Source organism: Amblyraja radiata, chromosome 7 (assembly GCF_010909765.2).
Source record: "Amblyraja radiata isolate CabotCenter1 chromosome 7, sAmbRad1.1.pri, whole genome shotgun sequence".
NCBI classification, from domain to species: Eukaryota; Metazoa; Chordata; class Chondrichthyes; order Rajiformes; family Rajidae; genus Amblyraja; species Amblyraja radiata.
Window position 1 is genome coordinate 25932608 of NC_045962.1, and position 19268 is coordinate 25951875.

Consider the following 19268-nt stretch of genomic DNA (forward strand, 5'->3'; position numbering starts at 1 on the left):
GTCCTGTATGAATTTTATGTGCTTCAATTTGATTAGCCCTCATTGTTTATCAGTCTATAATTTATAATGTCGTGTTTTATAGTCTCACCCGCTCCTTATGCAGTTATACTACGAACCAAAGCAAAAAATTCTGGAAGCACTTTGCAGTGTGATGGAAATGGGTTTTAGGAACGAGGGGTACTCTCAGGTCAGTGAGGCTGAGTAGGAAGGGAGGGAGGAGGGGGAGATTTTTTTAATGTGCAGTCATTGTTTATTGTGTATTTATAATATAGTTTATTGTGTATTATATGTCATAGCTGCTTTCTTGCATCTCTCTCTCTCTCTCTCTCTGTTTGCTGCAGCCATCGTCTGCTTCCGTGAGGGAAGCAGGTCGGTGTTCGATCAAAAGGCCCCTAGGAGACTGTCTGATTGGCCGCCGAGTGACCAGCGCATTATGTGATTGGACACAATGCCCTTGGAGACGGCGGGTGATTGGACGGGAGGAGACCGATTTGTTGATTGGACGGGAATTGTAAGGGAATCTGGTCGGTGATTGGACGCAACCCCCTTAGAGACAGCGGTTGATTGGCCGCCAAATAATCGGGCACAAAAAAATGAAAATAGGAAAACAATAAAATCGGAATTACGATTTAAATCGGAAGAATATCATGCCTGATCTGCAGCAAAGATACTAGTATCTTTGATCTGCAGTTCCTTCCTATTGAAGAAGAACCCTGGCGCGAAACAACTCCTAATCCATTCCCTCCACAGATGCCGCCTAATCCGCTGAGTTCCTCCAGCACTTTGTTTTTTATTTAACTCTTGAAATTGAAGTTAGACATAAAGCTGGAGTAACTCAGTGGGACAGGCAGCGACTCTGGAGAGAAGACCCTTCTTCAGACTGTACTGAACTTGGGGGTGAGAGTACTTGTGATTGTCTGCAGAAGGGTCTCGATCCGAAACGCCATCCACTCCCTAGAGCCGCCGCCCATCCCGCTGAGCCACCCCAACCCCCCTCCGTGTCCACTTTCAACTCCAGAGCCAAACAAAAAACACAGAGTGCTGGAGGAACTCAGCGGGCTAGGCGGCACCCTAGGTGTGTCTGTGTCTGTGTGTGTGTCGGAGTCTAAGGGGAGAAGCGCCGGAACCAAGAGAGAGTGAACGAGCGGACAGACGGTCGAAAGCAACGATCATAGAGCAGAATAGGTGACATTTCGGACGGAGACCCTTCTTCAGACTGGCAGTCAAGGGAAAGGGGAGATATTGGCATATCTTCCATTCATTTGTCCTTAGTACCTTCTATATCTCTTGTTCCTCTTTCCCCCGACTCAGTCTGAAGAACTGAAGAAGGGTCTCGACCCGAAATGTCATCTATTCAGCTCTATGATCGTTGCTTTCGTCCGTCTGTCCGCTAGTTCGCTCTCCCTTGGATTAAGTAGCGCAGGATAAAGCTGCAAATTCACGCACCGGATGGAAACTAGGGGAACGCCGCCCCCCCCCCCCTGCGTACCATCACTGACTTTGCAGGTCGAGAAGCATCTGTGCATAGAAACAGAAATCAGGTAAGATACTGCATTTAGAACTAAACAAGATTTAAAATGTCATTTTCTAACATTTCTCTTTCTCAGTTTTGATGAAGAGACAGTTCAATAAAACTTTCAATAAAATACTTTTTATCTTCTTGGGATGTTATCTGACCCCTGCTGAGTATTTCCAGCCCCCCCCCCTCCCCCCCCCCCCCATCGCCACTCCCCAAAAATCTGCAGTTTAAAAAAATATATATAATATATATTTTTGGGAGACCAGAACTCTATACAATATCCTAAATATCATGATAGATAGAACCAGGAACAGGCCACTAGCCCATTGAATTGAATTGAATCCTTTATTTGTCATTCAGACCTTTCGGTCTGAACGAAATGTCGTTCACCTTGCCTGCTCCCCATTCAGTAAATTCATGACTGATCCTTCATCTCAGCACCATGTTCCTGCACTAACCCCATACCCCATGATTCTCTTAAAATCCAAAAACCCATTGGGCTCTGTTTTAGATGTACTCAACAATGAATTTCTATGCAGCCTCCTTGGCCAGAAGATTCCTAAGATTAACTACTTTCTGGAATAAGATATATTTCATCTAATCTAGCTGATCCTTATTTTGAAATTTATGATGCCTGACTGGACTCTCCAGTTATTGGAAGCATCATTCTTAATGCAACTTAATTAACTTGTTAAAAATCTATGTTGCAGTCGACAATATCTGATTTGCTTTGATTGAATTCATTCTGATCTTTGGTGTTATATCCAACATACCTTATACGAACAATAAAACATGGGCAGTTGGCCATACAATAGACATGCAAATTTGCAAATTAGTGACTAAATGAATGTTTTAAAATTTTCACTTAAAAATAGCTCTGAACTATTTATCTCTTCTCAAGAGAGTAATATGTAGCTCTGAACAATGCACCTCTTCTCAAGAGTAATAAATTGCTCTGAACAATGTACTTCAAAAGTAACAAATAGCTTTGAACAATGTGCCTCTTTTCAAAAGAGTACAGATCAACATTTCTTGACTCAGAACTCACATTTACCAAAGTGTTGCATAACAGTATTTTAGAACTATTATTGCTGAGGATGGTAAAATGGAAACTTCATGCAAGTTCATTTTGAAACAGCAGTCAAAGATATTTTTTCGAATGAACAGCTGAATTACAATTGATATTTCTCACCATTTGAAAGGCTAACTAGTTATTTTCTATCTGCACAATGCAATTTGTACATTTCAAGTACAAGTCTTCAGTTTTACTCATTTATAAACTAAAGAGCAGGAAATGGAGTCTATGCTTCATTGGGTAATCTTGCAAGTCTAGATATTTGTGGAAATATATTGTTGAATTAAAGATTTGCAAAGGTTAAGCACAATATTAAACTAGGAAATGAAGACAGTGGTGTCCCTATTTCCAGCATAGTATTTATAAAACCTAACACGTCAAAAAATTGCTTTTGACGCCTATATTTATCCTGGTAATGACTTACATTTTGTAATTCATAAAGAACTCTAACTTTTATAAATTGTTGTTCATCAAACCTGTACATTCATAAGTAAATGGAATAAAGCATTTAATCCATAAAACACAAAATGGTAAACTGTGTGTCACTGATTCCCAAAAAGGATAGCCAAATAGTTTATTTTTCCCTGCAGAGGCAATGCAACTTTAAGCTAGTCATCTAATATAAATTAATTGCACTATGCAAATACAGCAAAGTAAAAATAAATTAGGGATAAATTGGGTTATTCTTTAATTACAAGACAATCAGTCAAATATGGGCAATCTGCATAATTTTTTTGTTTTTGTGAGGCTGTGATGCATATTATTAGTTGATGAAGTTTTGAAAAAAAATTGTGGGGGATACAAAAGGTTATACAAGTGCAAATTTTGACCGTGGAAAATTATAAGTTGTATGTTCTGTTTAGTGTTTCTAAATACAAATTGAATTATTCAGTAACAGTTCCAGTACATTCCAAGATCTGTTAAGCTTTATTTAATTAGTTGCTATTGACATTGAGCAGCTACAGGACTTAGAAAGCCATTTTTATTAGCCATTTGAACTAAAATGGAGGTCAGGCCATCAAGGCCAAAGCAGAAAAATTGCAGACATAGTTGGCAGTGCTTGTGACAAATATAGAAAGAAACTTCGCAACACAAAGGGATTCAAAGGCAGTATGTATTTTAAATATTTAGAAACCATAAATGAAAGCCAATTTTTTAAGTCTATTACATCAATGCTACATTGTTGTAAAAGTCAGACATGCTTTATTAACAAATATCTAAACATTTAAGAAAAAAATCTGCTCTAACGCATCCTACTAAGGAACTATAATTGATTTTATTGCAAATCTGCATGACCTTGAAGACTATAAAGGAAGCACGGGGCTGTAAAACAATCACCATGTTGCCATGCCAGTCAACCACACGTTTTTGCAGGTGCTCTCCAGAATTGATTAAAAAAAATACAGATATTACTGGAACTGACCAAAATGTATTTGAGTAGTTCACTGACTTTATTTTTAATATTGCATTGTTGCAATCTTGGATGGTTATGACAATTTAAAATATATATATATAATATGCATCGTAAGTAAAAAGTGTACAACAAACTATTATTTACTACACTAGTTTATTTCATATCACTTGCATAAATGAACCTAGGAATAAATGCCCCGCAACCACCCCTCTTTAAAGGGTGTCAACACCCTTCATCATTTTGGATTAGATCATATACTTCAGGCTTGCAATTTTCCAGTAGGAGAGAACATTTCCTGCCAGATAAAGTTGATGAAATCTGCAGTTACACAAAGCATGGTGTGTGGTCATGTTTCATGACAGGCTCCCATACCCATGAATCCAAAAGAATTTCAGTAGTTGGGAGGAAGCACTTGGGATTGAGGGAACACTTACAAGTCGTTAAACCAAAGCATTTGCACGCCTACATAGTTCTGTGGTTAGTTTGTCCAAAAATTCAAAACTCTGGCATAATAGAATGCTTCTCCACAGGTATTTCCCCTGCTTTTATTTCCATATTTATAATCAGTTGAGCACAATTATTTAATTAATTAACTTGCCCTTCCATATAATTTACACAGTGGTCATTGTTAAACGTGGCATCAATTGTGTGTGATGTAAAAGGAATACAATGAAAGTCAACAAATATCACTTGCTTTTCAGTTGTACTTCGAACAGTGGCAGCCCTCCGATTTGCCAAACTGCTGCAAAAAGCAGAAAATAATCAAGATTATCTAGAATAAGTTTTCACATTCCATGTTATATTTCAGAGATAAAAGTAGAAGTTAAGACAGTGAAAGCTTTACCCAATTCCACTTATTTTCTGAATGGTTAAATAAAAGTGTGTAACTTCTTGTAGTTGAGGTCAAAGTGATTAGCTGTATTCGGACACGACAAATAATACCTAATTAATGATTCCTACAATTTATTTGATGTTTAAATGTATCCATTCAATTCACTGTATTTGCAAAACTAATATTAAAGTGTGAAATAGTTGACTATTAAAATATACCTTCAAGATTATTTCATTTTTATATATATTTCTCCACTTTATAAAACACAGTCCAGTACTTAGGATACTTTATGATATTGGTATTTTATTTCAAAGCTGCAACGTTACAATGGGGTCACATTTGAAGACTTTGAAAGTCTCAGAGGAGGTATTCTCAGTTTTCAGTTTAACTGCACTCAAAGCTTAATATCATCGAGGTCTCAAGCCCAGTATAAATAAATGCTCAGGAGTTTCCTCGAATTTTCAGAACATTTAATGTTTAACTTCTCAAACACAAAATATTTGTGCAAAGAAGCAACAGCATTTACACAGCTTTCTCCCTGGGAGGACAATATGCAATGGGAGTTTGGCAGTAATAATTGATTCTGTTTAGTTAAAGCTAACACTAGCTACAAGAATCACAACATTAGCTATGCATAAAAACAGCACAACCATGATTAACTCATTCTATTTCGGACTGTTTTGTAATTATGATTTGTTAATTTCATCCACCCATTCTTTTCCCTAATTTAGCCAAATTAATTGGATTGGAAAGAAGAGAGGAAAAATGTTCGCACAGAGTTCCATAACTCATTACCTAGAAAGGTGGCTGAGGTGGGAACTATCATTATATGGGCTGCAATCCACCTATTGAAATCCATGGAGTCTCCTCCAACCTTTGGTAAACTTTTACATTCCTTTTTCTCTTACCTCCTGTTACCATCAACCTAATCCATTGTGGCATGTCTATAGCTGCCAAGACCTCAGACTCTGAAATTTCTTTCCGATTTCCTTAATTTCCTACTTGACTTGTGTTTCACAAAATCCTCTCGTATCAGCAAAGTGATGGAACCTGTCATTGACAATGTGACATGTCAAGTAGCATTTACTACCCAATAAGCTACCATTGATGCTCAATTTAGGTTTTGTTAGAACCACTCGGCTCAAGATCTTATCAAAGCGTTTGGATCAAACAGCTAAATTCTAGAGGTAAGGTAAGAATGACTGACATCATCAAAGCACCTAAGTAAAAGTGATATCAATGGGCATCAAAGGAAAATGATGCACAAAGTCACCAGCTCCAATGGCTAGAGTTGAACTTCACACAATGGAAAATGGTGTGATTGTCAGAGTTTAATTGTGCTAGCCATAGGATATCACTGCAGATTGTAAGCAAAGCAGAAACTCCAGCAAACTATTCTTCAGACACTTGCCCAGGTGACTCCAACAGCTCCTCTCAAACCAGTAACCTTTACCATCAAGGAGGACAACGGCATGGAAACACTACCTCCTGCAGGTTCTTCTTCAAGATGCCCAAGTTCAGACTAATATCAGTAGCCTTAAAAAGTCAATTCTTGGATCACAAGAAGCTACAGAAAAAATGGGCTCAGAATTCCATTAGATTTTGTTTTTGAGCAGTCGGAATAAACAAGAAGCCTTATCCTTACAATAAGAAGCAACTGTGGTGATATGATCTTCATTGCCTCTGGTTTTGCTTAAATATTATAACTCTCTGCCCAATTACTGCGCAAGTACCTTCACCAGACTGTAGCTGTTCAGGAGCAGCTCATCATCATCTTCAAGGGCAATTTGGGATGGGGAATAAATGTTGGCTTTGCCAGTGGCACCCAAATTTCTGAAATAATTATATTCAAAAATCTCATACTTTTGGTAAGCCTTTCATTGTATTTTATTTACTTTGACACCATAACAATCCATATCTCACTGAAGCATTTATGAGCGGCTTCGAAATTTGTAACAGGTACCAAATAACTGCAAGTTATTACACATGATACTCTGAACTGTGGTTATTCTTTTAAGTCTTGCCAAACTGTAACCAAGCCATCCTATTTTTGCGGCTAACCAGTGGATTGCTTCTTGCAGTGTAGCCTCTGTATTTCTGTTCATGAAGTCTTCTGCGCACAGTGGTCATTGACAAATCCACACCCGACTCCTGGAGAGTGTTTCTGATTTGTCGGACAGCTATTTGGGGGTTTTTCTTTATTATAGAGAGAATTCTTCTGTTATCAGCTGTGGAGGTCTTCCTTGGCCTGCCAGTCCCTTTGCGATTAGTAAGCTCACCAGTGCTCTCTTTCTTCTTAATGATGTTCCAAACAGTTGATTTTGGTAAGCCTAAGGTTGGCTGATGACCAACAGTTTTATTCATGTTTCTCAGTCTCATAATGGCTTCTTTGACTTTCATTGGCACAACTTTGGTTCTCATGTGGATAAACAGCAATAAAAGTTTCCAACGGTGATGGAAAGACTGGAGGAAAGACTAGGTGCTGAGAGCTCTCTTATACCTACATTAAGGAGGCAGTTAAACACACCTGAGCAATTACAACCAACTGTGAAGCCATGTGTCCCAAACATTATGGTGCCCTGAAATGGGGGGGGGGGGGGGGGGGGGGGGGGACCACTATGTATAAACATCGCTGAAATTTCTACATGGTAAAACCAAAATTTATAAAAATATCCTTTAATAAAATCTGAATATGTGCACTTTAACCACATGTGATTTTTTCTATTACAAATCTCAAATTGTGGAGTACAGAGGCAAATAAATAAATGATGGGTCTTTGTCCCAAACATTATGGAGGGCACTATACATTCTATTAACACTCCAATGTATCCTATTTAGTTTAGCTAAAATTGTATTGAGGCAACATCAGTGGAATTTGGATGTGCCACAAAACGTTGGCTTGAATGATGTTCAATCAATCAATCAATCAAACAGTTTTATTCGTCACTTGCACGTAAAGTGCAAGTGAAATGAATTTGCCAGCAGCGGTACAATGAAAAAGAACACACAAAAACACAATAAAAATGTAACACAAACATCCACCACAGCATTCATCACTGTGGTGGAAGGCACAAAATTTGGCCAGTCCTCCTCCATTTTCCCCCGTGGTCGGGACCTCAATCCTCCGCAGCCACCACTGCGGGCGTCCAGATGAGTAAAAGTCAAGGTAAGTCTTGAATCAGTGCCTCCCCCACCGGAGAAAGCGGCTTCAGGTTGGTGTAGGCCACAGGCCGGTGGTCTAAGATTTAAAGTTCCCGCCGCACCGCAGCTAGAAGCACCGCAGACCGCAGGGCCGGCAGTCGAAGCTCCCCTTCAGGGATCCCCGGCGAGGGACCCCGCTCCTGATGGTAAGTCCATGCCGCGCCCGTGGTAGAAGTAGGCCGCGGGCCGGCGGTGGGAGCTTCTTCTTCTCCCGGGTCCCCAACGAGGGATCCCAGGCTGCGGATGCTGCGCCGGCTGGAGCTCTGCAGACCGCGGCTTCAGGCTGCCGCGGGCCAACGAATGGAGCGCTCCCCTCTGGCGACCCCTGGCGAGGGCTCGATCACGCCACGCCGAGAGTCCACGCTGCGCCCGCCGCTGAAGCCCCGGGCGCGTCTCCGGGAAAGGCCGCACCGATCCTCGACGTTAGGCCACGGGGGTGGCGACATGGAAAAAGTCTCCTCTCCGTGGAGGCGACCGAAGCGGTTTCCCCCCTACCCCCCCCACCACCCCCCCACACAAAACACCCAGAGAAACATTAAAAACATACATGAAAACACACTAAAAAAAATGTTTAAGTAGAAAAAACTGACACGCTGCTGGCAGGGCCGCTGGCTTGCAGCGCCCTCACCGACCTGATTCTCCATTCATGTCATTGGAGAATAAACCACTTGTGGGAAGGTATGAAAATGAAAATCAATTGTCAAATTTTCAAATGACTCAAGATGGCTTTTGAAGCTCATTTCAAGTTTTGGAAACAGTCATATGTTATAGACAAAAAAAAGTCAAATGCAAGTCATTAATTATGACTGCAAAGTAAAGAGAAAAATACTCTGATGACTATTGAACTGCACAGGACTACAATAGGGAACTATTATACTGCTATAATGCCTCTGACAGAGTGAAAAGGAAGAGACTCCATTCATATCCCGTGTTTAAAATTGTGTTCTTTGTCACTAAGAAAATATTAAATCGATATCAATGCCAGAAACATTTATTTGGTGCAATGTTTTCCAATCAACTGTAGAGCAATCAAAATATGTGTTTAGATTAATAATAAACATTGGTGATCAGGATTTACCAATAACAATTAATCAGTGAACATCTTTAAAAATAGAGGATGTTGATAATGCTGACAAAGTCACCATTTCTAATTGTCCAAGAAGGTTATCCCTCTTCTAAATTACTACAGTAGTTTATTGAATACATTCTCATGTTGTTATTGGGTATGAAATTACAGGATTTCAATCCAGTGTGGATGAACAGAAAACTCCGGCCCTTTTCCTTTTAGGGAAGTAAGAACTTGCTATCTAGGGTTCGTTGATTAATTTTCCACAGAGCATGCTGCAGACAGTACACGTTGCACCAGTAGGGTGCCAATCAAGTTAGCCATTTTGTCTGAATGATGTAGAACCTCTTAAGTACTATTTAAACTGCACTCACCCAATAAGTCCTCGTGTGCCTTGAAGATGCTTTGAGGAGTCAGAAGGTGTCACTTGTTAGAGTATACCGCACCTCTTTGTTGCCCTTGTTACCACAGTATTTAAGTGGTTAGTCCTGTTGTGTTGCTAATCAAAGCGGACTCCCAAAACGTTGGTGTTGAATGTCATGATTACGGTTAGACTCCCTTTTTGATAGAACTGGTCATTGCCTGCCACTTGTGTGACCTGCCACATAACCGTATTTGATTGTTACCATATGCTGCTTAAATAGACATGCTGAAAAGCTGTGAATGAAATTAATGTTTATGTCCATTGCTAATAGGGTTGCCAACTGTCCCGTATTAGCTGGGACATCCCGTATATCGGGCTGAATTGGTTTGTCCCATACGGGTTCGCCCTTGTCCCGTATTTGACTGTGACTACTCGGGTCGAGGGGACTGTCAGGACGTAGTGCAGCAGCACCGCCTCAGCCGTGGCCCCATCGGTCGGAAGCCCTGCCAGCTGTCCGACCTTCGGTTACCGCCGACACCACCACCCCTCCTTCTCATGACCGATCATCGGTTCATGAGTTGGATGGGGTGCTGGACTTTGCATGCAACGTCGCGCACAAAGTCCGGCGCCCGGGCCAAAACTCCTCAGTTGGCCCGCCGGCTGGGCTTTGTGTGCAGTCCAGCACCCGGGCAACTCATTATTCACCCAGCCACGGCTGAGCTGATCAATGAATTGCTGTCGGGAATTTGTCCCTTATATTGACCTTTTGTCCCTTATTTGGGAGTGGGAAAGTTGGCAACCCTAATTGCTAACCCTATCAGAGAGGCAAGGCCATTGATGAAGCCCATGATAGTATCCTGTGGAACGGTGCAGCAACATCCTGGGACTGAAATAATTGACATTTATCAACCACAACCTACTTTGTGACAGATGTGATCCCATCCGATAGTTTTTCTTCCTTAATTCCCATTGAAACAAGAACTCCATTAAACACTGTTATTAAATGCTAGGTAGACAAAAATGCTGGAGAAACTCAGCGGGTGAGGCAGCATCTATGGAGCGAAGGAAATAGGCAACGTTTCGGGTCAAGACCCTTCTTCAGACTGGGTTATTAAATGCTACTACTTTGATAACTAATTTTCATATCACAATTATTTTTGTCAGATTGCAATATTTAATTGCATTATAAATAAAAAGCTTGTATCTGCAATAATATTGATTTTAGGAGGTAAAAACAGAGCTCTAATTATTGGAGCTCTGTTTTTACCTCCTAAAATCAAGATTATTGCTGCTGTCATGAAAACAGTAGAGACAACTTTCCATCAGCTCCATCTGCTGGCAACAAATAGAATTTATCCGACACAAAACCAGGAGCATCATGAGCAAGTCTAAACCACAATTCCCAAAAGTGATGTTACATAAAATTCCGTTTAAGTTTTGCCAACTATTTATTTTTAAAGCTAAATATTATGAGTCATTGAGAACTGCAATTCATGTAACAGTAGGCTGCCATGCAAGTTGAAGTCAATGGCACAAGGGAATATCTTGAACTTTCTTTTTTTATACTTAGTTGGCAGCTGTAAACAATTGTCAACCAGTGCACACATTTATGTATAAACTGAACACTTTTCAACAAAAGAGGCCACATCATATAACAACACTGCCGGATTAGCTGAATCAACAGCCCAATTAGCAACTGGGCACATTTGTTAATTGAAAGAAACATTTATGCACTAAATAAGTCCTAAATTAAGCAGAAAATATATGATGTACAAAGACTGATCTGCTCAAGGTAATATTTGCATTCAATGTGAAAAAAAAAAGGTTTTAAATTCAGTTTTGTTGAATTAAGAATGGCTAAATCTACTTATACATTTGTATATCCAATATTTGGTTTTTATGAACTGTCAACCAATAAGCGTTTCAGAATTGTCTAATAGATTAGATAGTAAACTTATGTTTAAGTGACTGATATCAGCAAACTGCTATACTCAGGAATGTTGATCTTGCAGGTTCGGTACATTAATAAGAGACAAAAGTTCTTCAGAAACTAAAGTCAAACCACCAATTACGAATATATGTGGAAATACCTCCAACATAGTTTAATCAGAAAGTTTTATTTTCCTATGGTCAGGAATAAATGCATAAACATAAGAGTAATGGATCAAGTTCTCTCATGTACATACGAGTACTGTCAGTGTAATTCAGCTACAAATAGGCAAATTAATGCAAAAAATAATACATCATGCACTTACAATTGTGCACAAATTACTTGCATTTGTGTTTTCGGTTTCAAAATTTAAATTGACCTGAGAAGGCCTACACCTTCCACGCCTACAAAAGGTAGCAATATTCCAATCATCAAAACTGGAATTCTTCACCGATTTCATTTTATAAAATTATTATTCATGCACAGTATATGGATGTAACTGAAGGTCAGCATTTAATGCACATCACTAAATGCCCTTGAAGTAGTGGCATGCTGTTTCCTTGAACCACAACTGCTTTTTTTCCTGAATATACTCCCACCATGCTTTCAGATGAGTTGTTCGAATTTACAACCTTTCTGAAATTTAACAAATGCTCAATATTCCTTGACATCCATAGTTCCCTGGACCTGCACTTCTTTCCTTTCATCCTTATACAAACACATTGGGCTTTAACTCTTACAGGGGATGACAAATAAAATGGTGGTTGGTGTATTTGGCGGAAGAGGAAGGGAATGCTGACGATAAACTGGACGCACAATCTAAATCTTGGTGACAAAGTCAGTCCGTAAGCTTCTTACACTTATTGTTGCATTTAAGAGATAAAGGAGTAATTTAAAACAAAATAATTCATAAAGAGAAATTGGAGGCTACTTTGCTTTCTAAAGATGATTCTTGATTAGTGAACCACTTAGAGGAGAATAAATACAGATCCAGCCAAGTTTAATGTAATGTAAACAGATCGAAAAGTGGATTGCAAAGCCATATATAAATCAAACACAAATCCTTTAAAACATGAGGATGTGAAAGTGAATGTTATTCTACAAAGAATGATCAAGATGGAAACCTAAAAAGTATTTGTTGGAAAAGGAAAAGGAAAATTAAAATATCTCGCACAGTCATTATTTGGTTAAACATTAATACTGGGCAAATATTTTTCAGCTACAACCAATTTTTCATCCACATTAATTTTAGTAAAACAAAATAAAAAATTGCAGCTTATAACAATGATCAGAAGGAATTTAAAAAACTAGCAAACTGAAAGGAAATCCCAGTCGTTTTTCCTGTCTTAGTGCAAATATAACACAAAAAACAAAAGAAAAGCCATCACAGTTGAACTTTGCCCTGTTAACAAACAGTGTGCATAGCACCAACGTCAATCTTACCTTGTTAAAACTAATTAACTTAACATAGTCTTAACATATACAATGGTTGTTTACCAAATGAAGATATTTTCAAAGATTCAGAAAAAGTAGATCATATAAATAATGGTGCACGATACAAAATTGTATACTTGCATCTCATTTCAGATATGTTCCCAAAATAAGTGAATACAGCAAACTGATCTAGGTAATTATATTCCAGAAGACAGCAAGCAGCAGGGAATTAAAGTGTTACAGTGAAGCAACTTAACAGTCTTGAAAATGTGTTCTCCAATATTATTAAATATTTCAAATCAAAAACTCAAAACATCAGCTTCAAATTATTTTTCATTCCGAAAATGCCTCATTATGGAGTATTCCTTTTAGCTAAATGCATTCACATTTAGTCATACTATACTTGTATTGCACATAGTTTGATGCTACAATCCATTTTATAGTAGAATGTGTTGACAATATTAACTTACAATAGCAGGGATCACAAGCATTGAAACAATTACATTTATTATGGTAATAAAAAGCCCCAGGTTTTCACAAACATTAACATACACTACAAGAAAATCTATTTTTTTGTGCTTTATTTTCTAGCACCTGCATTTATTTAAAAGCCATTGAGAGACAACTTCATAAAGTTTGTTTTGAAATTTTAGTCATAAATCAAATCACAGAATCATGCTGGTTTGCTTAATATAAAGTTCAACAAGGATGAAAATAATCTAGGAAATGAACTTGAATTTATGTAGCACTTTCCATAAAGCAGGTTCCAAAATACACAAATAGCTAATGAATTGTTGCTCTTACCCTCATGCTCTTACCCTCATGGCAGCCAATATGAGTATAGGAAGTTTTTATTACCATCAGCAATGAGATGAATGAAAATGGATCTTATTTTGCCAGGATTGGTTAAACTAATATGTGGGCAAATTATTTTGTTCTTTTCCAAACAGTATCTTTAAAAAAAAATCTATCCAAAAATGGCCACAAAGTCTTCCTCAGTACATACTGAAGCATCAGCCAAGATTGTATGTTGACATCATGGATCAAGGCTTGAGCCAATAGTACACAGACTCAAGGAAGTGTGCCACTCCTAACCATGGCATGTTCTAATGCAATTTCATCTTTATGACCATTAGCCTTTACTGTAAAGATGCCAAATGATATTAAAGGGTTCAAGACCCTCAGTATTCTCGAGTTCAGCAATTTCAAAATTATTGAACTTGAAGGAATTAAGTGGTTACACCTTTTCAAAAAAATGACAAAAAATTAATTACAGCACCTAGTTTTAGTACAAATTTTTCATATGATAAAATAAAATTCCATAACTACTTCTGCTTTGATAAATACAGAAACTTTCCCCAATACCGCAACAATAGACATTTTTTTCAAAATATTCTTTGAAGCTGGTTTGAAAGAGAATCAAGTAATACTTTCATTTGTAGAAAAAAGGAACTGCAGATGCTGCTTTACCAAGGAAATAAACAAAATGCTGGAATAACTCAACGGGTCAGGCAGCATCCCTGGAGAATATGGATTAGTGACGTTTCGGGTCGGGATCCTTCTTCAGACTTAAAAAGGGTTCCGATCCGAGACCCCACCTATCCATGTTCTCCAGGGATGCTGTCTTATTCACTGAGTTACTCCAACATTGTGTCAATTTATCTTAATCAATTCTCTTCTTGTCCCAACAGAAGCTAAGAATTTGGCACATACTGAGCCAAATTGATCCAGCTGACAGTCAAATGTTCAATGTGGCAAAGAACTAAGAGGGAGACTGATGCACCACATCCAAACCCTTAGCTTGATGGCAAGAAGGACTGGCCTTCGACCAACAACCACCCTACTTGCTGACCTTGTGGAAATTCATGTCTAGATTGGTGCTCAAGTAATTTATTTTTAGTTACAGCAGTATTTTATTGATTTTAATTAAATATGTTTAAATAGTTCAATTATTTAAAAATTACATCTATTTGAATCAATTATCAGATACCTTAAGTAGTTGTTCATTCTTTATTGAACAGGGGCCATAACTATTAGTCCATGCAGTGAATATACTAGTATACCAAAGTAAAATGCTGGTTAGATGACATCCTTAGTGCAAAGCTATCCACATCAAATGAACTGGTTGGCAACTTCAAAGCCAAAAATGAGATACACTGACTTTAAGTTCCCCAGCAACAGCAGCTTTGAACCAAGTCGATCCTCTTTAACAAATGTCATGATCCAGAGTCAGATGAACCCATTGTACATTTGATGGTTTTTTGAGAGATACATCACCAGAAATGACAGAAGACAATGGAATTTTGTAGGTACTATCTCAATACCATCGTATAGGAGCCATTAAGCTTGTCAGTATATTATAGCCATGTCTAACATTTTTAATATTTTAGTCTTTATCTGTCTGTATTTTTGTAGGTGGTGTGCTCTTTGGTTTGAGGAGTCTCGTGCAGACTCGCAGATTAGAAAGTGTAGTGTGTGTCGGATTATGAGGGGAGATAGTTTTCTACCATGATCATGACACACATATGTTACGAGACGACATACCTTTATAAGAAGAAGCTTTTACGTGATCTGGTCTGCCCCAACAGCTGCTGACAACGTTCTACCGCTGCACCACAGAGAGCATATTAACGTATGGCATCTCTGTGTGGTATCTCAGCTGCACGGAGGCGGAGAGGAGAGCTCTTCAGCGCGTCGTCCACAGAGCGCAGAGGATCATTGGGACAGAGCTACCAGCCTTGGAGGGCATCTACCACACACGGTGCCTCAGGAAGGCCGTCAGCATCCATAAGGACTCCTCACACCCTTGTAACGGACTGTTTGAACTACTTCCCTCCGGCAGACGTTACAAGGCCTTCTACGCCCGAACCTCCAGACTCAGAAACAGCTTTATTCCTAGAGCTATAGCGGCTCTGAACCGGCCCTGCTGAGTGCCCACCACCCCCCCTGGACTGTCTCCCTCGGATGGTCACGTCACACAGCTTATTTATTTATTTTACTTTTCTTTTACATCGGTTGGAAGCTGCATACTAAATCTCGTTGCACTGACGTGCAATGACAATAAAATATATTATTATTATTATTATTATTATCTATATGACGTGAATGGAACAGCGATTAAGAACGGAAAGTTATGAGTTACTTCTTTGTTTTGTATTACTTCAATTAACGACTAATTAATCAAGAAACGATGCCTGGAAGATTCAACTTTGCTGTCTAATGTGTGTCGTGAGTGTGTTAGGCTATACTTTCAAATCTCCAATGATGAATGGCTATCGAAATTAGATTTTGAGAACGTTGTAAAAACCGCCATTATAGAACATATTCTGCAAATTATAGGTCTTCTGCCGTTGGGAGATCCAGCTCCATGCTCCCCATAACCCCTGATGCCCTTACTAATCAAGAACCAATCCATCTTTGCTTTAAAGATACCCAATGACTTTGCCTCCACAGCTATCTGAGGCAATGAATTCCACAGATTCACCACCTTCTGACTGAAGCAATTCCTCCTAATCTCTTTCCTAAAGGTACGTCCTTTCATTCTGAAGCTGTGCCCTCTGGTTCTCGGCTCTCGTGCAAGTGGAAACATTCTCTCCACATCCATTCTCCAGGCCTTTCACCATTCGATAGGTTTCAATGAGGACCCGCCCCCCACATCTTTCTAAACTCCAGCGAGTACAAGCCCAAAGTTGTTAAACACTAATCTTATGTTAACTCAATCATCCCCAGGATCATTCTCGTGAACCTCTTCTGGACCCTCTCCAAGAGCAGCACATCCCTCCTCAGATATGGGGCCCAAACCTGCACACAATACTCCAAATGTGGTCTGACCTGTGCCTTATAAACATTACATCGCTGCTTTTATATTCTAGCCCTCTTGAAATAAATGCCAACATTCAATTTGCCTTCCTTACTATCGATTTAACTTGCAAACTAACCGTTTGGGTATCCTGCACCAGCACTCCCATGTCCCTTTGCACTACCAATTTCTAAAATCTCTCCCCATTTGGAAAATATTCTGCCTTTATTCCTACTACCAAAGTGCATAACTGTACAATTTGCGACACTGCATTCCATCTGCCACTTCATTGCCCACTCTCCCAACCTCTCCAAGTCCTTCTGCAGACTCACCACTTCCTCTACACTACCTGTCTCTCATTCTATCTTCATATCATCCACAAACTTCTTGCAACAAGAACATAATTTTATTCACACATGAATGACTTAAATTTAATTCTGAACACCATTTTGTAAATGTTGTGTTAATCACATCAAATGTTGTTTGCATTATAGACTTCCACCATTGTGGGTACCCAATAATTGATGTAACCTGCCACCAGAGCAGAGCCTGTGCTGCCATGGTGCACCGAAGTGGAGAAGCAGCTGCTGGAGGCGACAGACAGCGGGTTTGCGGTGGTCATGTGTCATGGTGTTGGCAGAGGTGGACCTACAGTAGTCGGGTGAGCGGGTAGATGGTGCACAGCCAGCGGTAGCTGTGTGAATCGGCAATGGAAGGAGCTGAGGGCATCACATTGGGCCAGGCCAACCTCTACGTAATCGATCCAGTGCTGTCAGGAAACGGGTCAAGTGAGAATAAAATAAATTACATATCTCCTTAGGACAAGAATGGACTTTTCAGAGATTTGGAAATTGCACAATTTTGCCAGATCGTGCCAACTTTCACAAGATTTATTGTATCTATAATATTATTTGACTGAACAATACGTGGTATAAGCTTTTCAGTGCATCTGTGTACATGTGACAATAAACTAAACTAATTGGGGCCTCAGTGCTGGTCTATGTTTCTATGTTCTATGATGTGGGCCTGGGAGAACTCACTTACTCTTACAGTGAATGTAGGCACAGCTTGGGTGGTATCTTTCCAATGTCTTGAGGTGGCTGCTGGATATAGGCATGTGTCCAGTGACTCTTACAAACCTCTACAGATGCATCATAGAAACCATATTGTTGGGTTGCAGCATATCTTGGTTTGAGTACAGCTCTGCCCAAGACAGCAAGAAATTGCAGATTTGTAGATGTAGCCCAGTTCATCACACAGACCACACTTTCTACTATCGACACCATCCAACTTCACACTGCCTCAGAAAAGCAGCCAATAATTGGAAAGACATCCCACCCCAGTTATTCCTTCTGTTGGACGGGAACAGGGAGAAGAAGGTACACGGCCATGCTGAGGAACAGCTTCTTTCCCTCAGTTAGCCGGCTTCTGAATGGTCCTTCCATAAGCTAGGGTACAGTTCAATACACCTCTATCCCATTGAAGAAATGAAACTTAAGTAAGTGCTACAATGCTATGAACTACATTCTGCACTCCGTATCTTCCCCTTTGCTCTATCTATTGTGCATGAGTTTGAACTGATTATATTTATGTACAATATATCTGATCTGATAGCCTGCAAAACAAGGCTCTTCAATAAGAGGTGACTCCTGAGATACACGGAATGTTTCTTGTTTTCCACAGTTTCACCATGATTATCAGAGGATGATGTTGTGCAGTGGGTGCTTGTTGATGGAGAAAATATACTTTGCAGATATTGGCTCTATATGCTTCAATAAATGAGCTGATAATGGTTGGGAACTTAGTCTCTAAACACACACAACTGCAAGCATTGACTGCATGCTGCTGTTCAACGACTAAAGTAAGGATGACCTTTGTTTGGGTGTTCGTTTGCTGAAGGTTGAACAATTTTCCATTGATTCTGAACGTGAGCTCCACTGCCATTGTCAGAGGCTAATTGCAGCATTGCATTGAGAAAGACTGGAAAACAATATTGGGGCAATGTTTGATAATGTGGCATTGGTTAGGATCATGGGTTGCTTGTCATCATGAAGCAAAATGTCAGATGAGGCTGTTATTGGTATTGGTTTACTATCATCTGTACTGAGGAACAGTGAAAAACTTTGTTTTGCATGGTATCCAGGCAAATCACACCAGACACGAATACATCAGATAATGCAAAAGAGAATACAGCATTACAGTTACAGAGAAAGTGCAATTAAGTGCAAGGGCAACAATGAGGTAAATAGATTGGGAGAACGGGAATATATCCTAAGCATGATAGGTCATTTCAAGAGTCTGAGAACAGCATGGACATAGCTGCTCTTAAATCTGGTGATACATGCTTCATGTTTTTATATCTTCTGCCTGACGGAAGGGGGGGGGGGGGGGGGGGGGAGAAAAGAGAAAGAATGGGACGCAAGTGGTCCTTGAGTATGTTGCCTGTTTTCCCAGGCAGCGTGAAGCATATATCTGGTGGTACATTGGATAGAAACATAGAAAATAATGGTGGGGGGGGGGGGGTGTCTGGGTTACGGAGGGCTGTTCTTTGTGATGGAACTGGTCAAAGAAGAAAGCACACAGGCAGAAAGGCTGAAAGTGTGATTGAAATATGGAATGCACTGCCAGCAGATA

General features: G+C 39.6%; 1 protein-coding gene and 1 long non-coding RNA gene across 3 annotated transcripts in view; one reads left to right on the forward strand and one right to left on the reverse strand.

Moving 5' to 3' along the window:
* LOC116975163 (juxtaposed with another zinc finger protein 1-like) overlaps positions 1-19268 on the reverse strand; it is an 86948-nt gene that overhangs the window by 49097 nt on the left and 18583 nt on the right. The window lies entirely within an intron of this gene.
* LOC116975164 lies at positions 1367-15482 on the forward strand. Its single transcript, XR_004412559.1, has 3 exons — positions 1367-1541; positions 14527-14720; positions 15424-15482. It is a non-coding gene; the product is annotated as an uncharacterized LOC116975164 (long non-coding RNA).